Source organism: Ictidomys tridecemlineatus, chromosome 5 (genome assembly GCF_052094955.1).
Source record: "Ictidomys tridecemlineatus isolate mIctTri1 chromosome 5, mIctTri1.hap1, whole genome shotgun sequence".
Taxonomy (NCBI): domain Eukaryota; kingdom Metazoa; phylum Chordata; class Mammalia; order Rodentia; family Sciuridae; genus Ictidomys; species Ictidomys tridecemlineatus.
In genome coordinates this window covers 31,810,540-31,816,150 of record NC_135481.1, presented here as the reverse complement: position 1 = coordinate 31,816,150, position 5,611 = coordinate 31,810,540, and the positions used below count along the sequence as shown (strand labels likewise).

The 5,611-nt window shown below is 36.6% G+C and overlaps 1 pseudogene; it reads left to right on the top strand.

Annotated features, from left to right (window-relative positions):
* The first annotated feature begins 2,397 nt into the window (after positions 1-2,397).
* On the top strand, positions 2,398-4,462 carry LOC101960332 (casein kinase II subunit alpha-like; annotated as a pseudogene).
* The last annotated feature ends 1,149 nt before the right edge of the window (positions 4,463-5,611 follow it).

The following is a 5,611-nucleotide window of genomic DNA, read 5'->3' as shown; positions in this document are numbered from 1 at the left end:
ACAGAGACTCATAGGCATCAATTCAGCATTTAAACAACTTTGGTGCTTAGACAATTCTTCTTCATGTTGAGCTGAAATCTGTCTTTCCATAGCTTTTATTTATTGATAAAAGTTATACTTTTTTGAGCCACATAGATAGCCTAATTCTTATTACCTACAGAGCTCTCCACATATTTGAAAACAGTTATTACAGCTTCCAGAGTCTTTTCCCTGACAGAAATACCTTTAAATATGTGGCCACTGTTTAAGCAATATAGTCTCAGAATCCTTCATCTGTTTGTCTTCATGATTTTTCAATGGTGGTCTCCAAAAAATTAGGCATAAATATAAAATTGTCTTATTAGTATAGACTAGATCCCCTATATTATGGGATGTTTATGTTTATCTCCGCTGCCCTAGATTCATATGTGGAGGTATGAACCCCCAAAGTGATAGTATTTGGAGATAAGGCCTTTTGAAGATAATTAGGTTTAGGTGAGGTCGTTCATGATGGGAATAGTGTCTTAAAATAAGAGACCACAGCTTGCTCTCTCTGCCATGTCTCGAGGACACAACAAAAAGGAAGTCATCTATAAGCCTGGAGAGTCCTCTCTGGAAAACCACATTGGCAGGCTCCTTGATCTTGAACTTTCTAGCCTCTAGAACTATGAGAAATAAATTACTGTTAGTTAAGATGCCCAGTCGTGGTATTTAAAAACAATGCTAGCCCAAGCTGAGTAATACATGGGACAGGGCCAATGAGGCGGAAATTTAATGTATGACTAAGGGTGATCTTCAATTGACTTTCTTTTAAGTGTCCTCTGGAAAAGATTGTTTAGTCAGTTATAAACTCATGTATTCCTATTTGTTTGTGTTTTCTGAATAGTAGATATACAATTTCTATTACATTTCCCTGATTTCTAAATCTAGCAATCTTGCCCCTAAAGTAAATAAAATGACATTGTCATCTTTCCACAATGGATGTTTACAGATTGCCAGTACATCATGAGTACTTACAAATTATTCTTTGATAGTGTTGTGAAAGTTGAACTAAGGTAGGAAGAGATTTTATAAAACTGGATTATTAAAGATCAAGAAATATATGAATATCGACTTTAAGAAAGTAGACTTTATACTGCTACAATTTCTCATTATAAATAATAGACTTGGCTAGATAAATTAGATGAAATTTTAGCAAAAAAGGCTGTAACTAACTTAAAACTTAATTACCTAACAAATTAAGAGATCAAATTCAGAATTTCAAGCCAATGATCTCATCAAATCTTGGCTGAAGTAACACAAAGCAACAAGTCTGTGGGATCTGTACTTGTCAGGAACCTTAAAGAATGTGAGGAAACAAAGCTTTCAAGAATCAAGAGCCACAGTATCTTCATGTGGCCAGTTTCTGGGACCATGGCTTAAGTAATGAGGGCAGGTTGACCATTGCTGATATTCCTTTGGAATTGTCCCTGAAACTTTGGTGCTTATTGAGATCACAGCTATGTCAAAATACTAAAAGAAATCTTTGCATGTCAACTCAAGGAGAAGCAATAACAAGAAATGATGTGAGAAAAAGATAAATGCTATGATTTTTTTTCATTAGAGATGGTGATATCTTCAGAAGAAAATAAAACTTTTTAATATTAAGATATTACCTTAATAAATGAATCTTTAAAAAGACTCTTTTGATCATTAAATTTTTTTCTAAAACATGCTGAGAATGTATTAACTAATATTGCATATGTGAAGGTGGTCAATTCCAATTATACAGCAAAGTAAACAAGAACATTTTAAAAATAATTATTATATTTCAAACCTTTATTATTGATTTTGAGTCTTCCTTGACTGTGGATATTGCATTTGCTGTTGGTTTCTTTAAACATTTTGTCATATCGAAGTCTATAGCTAGAACAACAACAACAACAAAATACTTTTTAAAATTGTGAGATTTTTTTTCTTCCCCCCAAACAAAATATCCTTTATTCCTTCTAGCAATGTATCTGAAATATAGAGAGAGGCAAATCATGGGTGAGAGTTGGAATATTGTTATAGCTTGCCCTGGTCAGAGGAAATGAATATTCCATCTTATATTTTTACTAACTAGGCCTTTAAAATTTATTAAATTTGTTTACATTATCTCATATCATCCTCACAAAACCATTCTGTGAGCTAATTTAACATTTTCCACAATTTACAGGTGAAAAAACTAAAGTGCAGGAAATTTCACGACTAGTTTAGGCTACTGTTTATGAAGTAATAAAGGAAGAAGATACAGATCTAGTCCCTAGCTTTAAGTTTAGAATTCTTTTGATGACCCTCCTGTAGTAGACTTGGCCTCTGCATATTAAAGTCTACTTTCTCCATATTCTGAGAAGACATTCAGAAAAGATTTGATAATCTTTCTTTTCAACTAGCATGGATATGCATGAGGGTACTGAGGGAAACTTATTGCATCTTCAAAGGAAAAGAGAACCATTTGAGCTCCCTATTGTCTATGTGAGGAGAGCAGAGAGCCACTGCCACTGCCACCATAGTTTGAAGATAATAGGTCTGAAACAAGGTCCTACCTGCAGCTGCCTATGCACACAGTGACTGCCAGATCTTCAAGCCTCAAGTTCAGCTTTGCCCGCCAACCTGTCTGACATGCCAGGACCCATGCCACTCAGGGCCAGAGTTTACACAGATATCAGTACACATGGACCTCAAGAGTACTGGGATTATGAATCACATGTGGTGGAATGGGAAAATCAAGATGACTACGAGCTGGTTTGAAAGTTAAGCCAGGTAAATATAGTGAAGTATTTGAAGCCAACAACATCCCAAATAATGGAAAAGTTGTTAAAATTCTCAAGCAGTAAAAAAGAAGAAAATTTTGCATGAAGTAAAGATTTTGGAGAATTTGAGAGGAGGGCCCAACATCATGCTGGTAAACATTGTACAAGACCCTGTGTCATGAACCCCTGTTTTGGTTTTTGAACATGTAAGTAACACAGACTTCAAGCAATTGTACCAGATGTTAATAGACTATGCTACTCAATTTTACATGTATGAGATTCTGAAGGCCCTGGATTATTGTCACAGCATGGGAATTATGTGAAGAGACGTGAATCCCCATAATGTCATGACTGATCATGAGCACAGAAAGCTATGGCTAATAGACTGGGATTTAACTGAGTTTTACCATCCTGGCCAAGAATATACTGTCCTGGCCAAGAGTTGTTTTCCAACACTTCAGAGGTCCTGAGCTACTTGTAGACTCTCATATGTACAATTATAGTTTGGATATGTGGAGCTTGGGTTGTACACTAGCAAGTATGATCTTCCAGAAGATGCCATTTTTCCATGAACATGACAATTCTGATCAGTAGGTGAGGCTAGCCAAGGTTCTGGGGATAGAAGATTTATATGGCTATATTGACAGATACAACACTGATTTAGATCCAGGTTTCAATGATATCTTGGGCAGACACTCTGATAAGCGATAGGAATGCTTTATACTCAGTGAAAACCAGCACCTTGTCAGCCCTGAGGCCTTGTATTTCTTTGAACAAGCTGCTGTAGTATGACTACCAGTCATGGCTCACTGTGAGACAGGCCATGGAGCACCTCTATTTCTGCACTGTTGTAAAGGACGGCTCGAATGGGTTCATCTAACATGCCAGGGGGCAGTACACCTATCAGCAGCACAAACATGATGTCAGGAATTTCTTCAGTGTCAACCCCATCATCCATGGGACCTCTGGCAGGCTCACCAGTGATTGCTGCTGCAATCACCCCTTTGGGATGCCTCTTCCAGCTACTGCTAGTTCTCAGCAGCAATGGCCCAATCTGTTTCCTGATGCCTGAGCAGAGGTGGGGAAGTCTACCTTCTCCTTGATGCAGCTTTCGTCTGGTGGGGAGGGTGAACACTTCAGAAGCACTATGGCTGAACAGTTGCTTACAGATGTATAGTAGTTCAGTCATAAAAAAAAAATATTATAACTTGGCTGATTTTCTTTTTTCTTTTTGTATTTTTTTTCAAACTTTTCAAAACTCAGGGGATTTCCTGAAAAATAACTTGCATCGAAAATTTTTTTTTCTCCCAAATTCAGTTCCTCATTACTAAAGAACAAAGATAAACCATCCTTAATTCCAGCTCCTGGCATTTGACTGGAGATTTCTTACCATTTTTACCATTGCCTCCCCCATGATCCTATACTTTGGGAGGGCTGTATCTCACGCTCTTCTCCAGAAATTACAAATATGTAACTTCTCAGGAGGCAAGAAGGAAGAGAGGCAGGGCAGACCCAATCGAAGAGCAGTGTACTGCTGGTCACTTCTATCACTTTACTCCAGAAGTGCTTCAGTGGGGTTATCCTGGAGACTCTAGTGGAAGCATATCTTACTTAGACAGGCTTGAGATGTTGAAAATCTACACAACATATAGACAGATTCTAAAAACTTCTGTTTAGTATGAATCATGTTTTACTAACCTAACCCTAAATCCAGCTTACTTATAATTTTAGTCTTAGTTAGTTTAAAATTATGATATTGTTCTTCCCTCTTTTGTCTCCCAATATACTGTGCTCCATAGCTGGTAGGAGGGAGAAGACAAAAATCTTTTCATTTTCTTTTACTTGTCCATGTTGAAGTTTGTTGGTTACTGGGCATAACTTACTGCTTTCCTCAAAAGAAACATTTTCTATATAGGTTTCATGCTAGCAACTCTATGAGTTAATGGGCAGTGAGGCCACACTGACTTTCATTTTAAGCTTTCTATCTTCTTTTTCTCCTACCCTCCCCTTCCTTTACATGCCATCCAATGAGAAGACCTGCTCCTTTGTCTTGTAAATGTGTCTAAGAGGCAGGAGCAGAGCCCCTACGTCCAGTGACAGAAATGGTAGACCTATAATCGTGGGAAAATATCAACTCTTGTTCCAGCCCTGCCACCCCTTGTTGTGTGTATATATAAATACTTTGTCCCTCATATGTAAAAGATACAGTGTTAGAATTCTTTGGTGTCAATAAATGTTTGGTTTTATTTGTTAAAAAAAAAGAGGGGAGAGAACCATTTGATATAATTACCCATGTCAATCAACCTAAAAGCACAAGCTAGGTATTAAGTATATCTAAACACAGAGCAGAGGAAGAAGGTGACCTGGGAGATTTGTTCTAGATCCTGATTCTGATCATCAGTTATCAGGTAAACTGATGAGATCTAGGGATTGTAATGTTGATGACAAGTCTCAAGCCTTGTAAGAGTTGAAGAAAGTCACTTGATTTTGACATAATGTATTCAGAAATATTAGATAAAAATAAAAAATAGCCTGAAAGACTAGATACAGGTGAGAATTTAATACCATCAGAGATTGAAGGATTAGTTAGCCAAGAGGGTACATTTAAAAATTCAAATAGAACCAAATGAGTTGGACTTAGACTGGGTCAGAAAGGTAATATTTATATAACTTTTAAAAATGTTCTCAATTTTGAATCATCCTTAAACACATTTGTGTGACATTAATAGTCCTTTATGAACAAGCATAATTTGAATAATAAAGAAACTTCTATTTCATGTCCACTGTACCCACAACCAAAAGCTTACTTTTAGATCAACTCATCTTGATTTGCATATTACAGAAAATAATATACATTA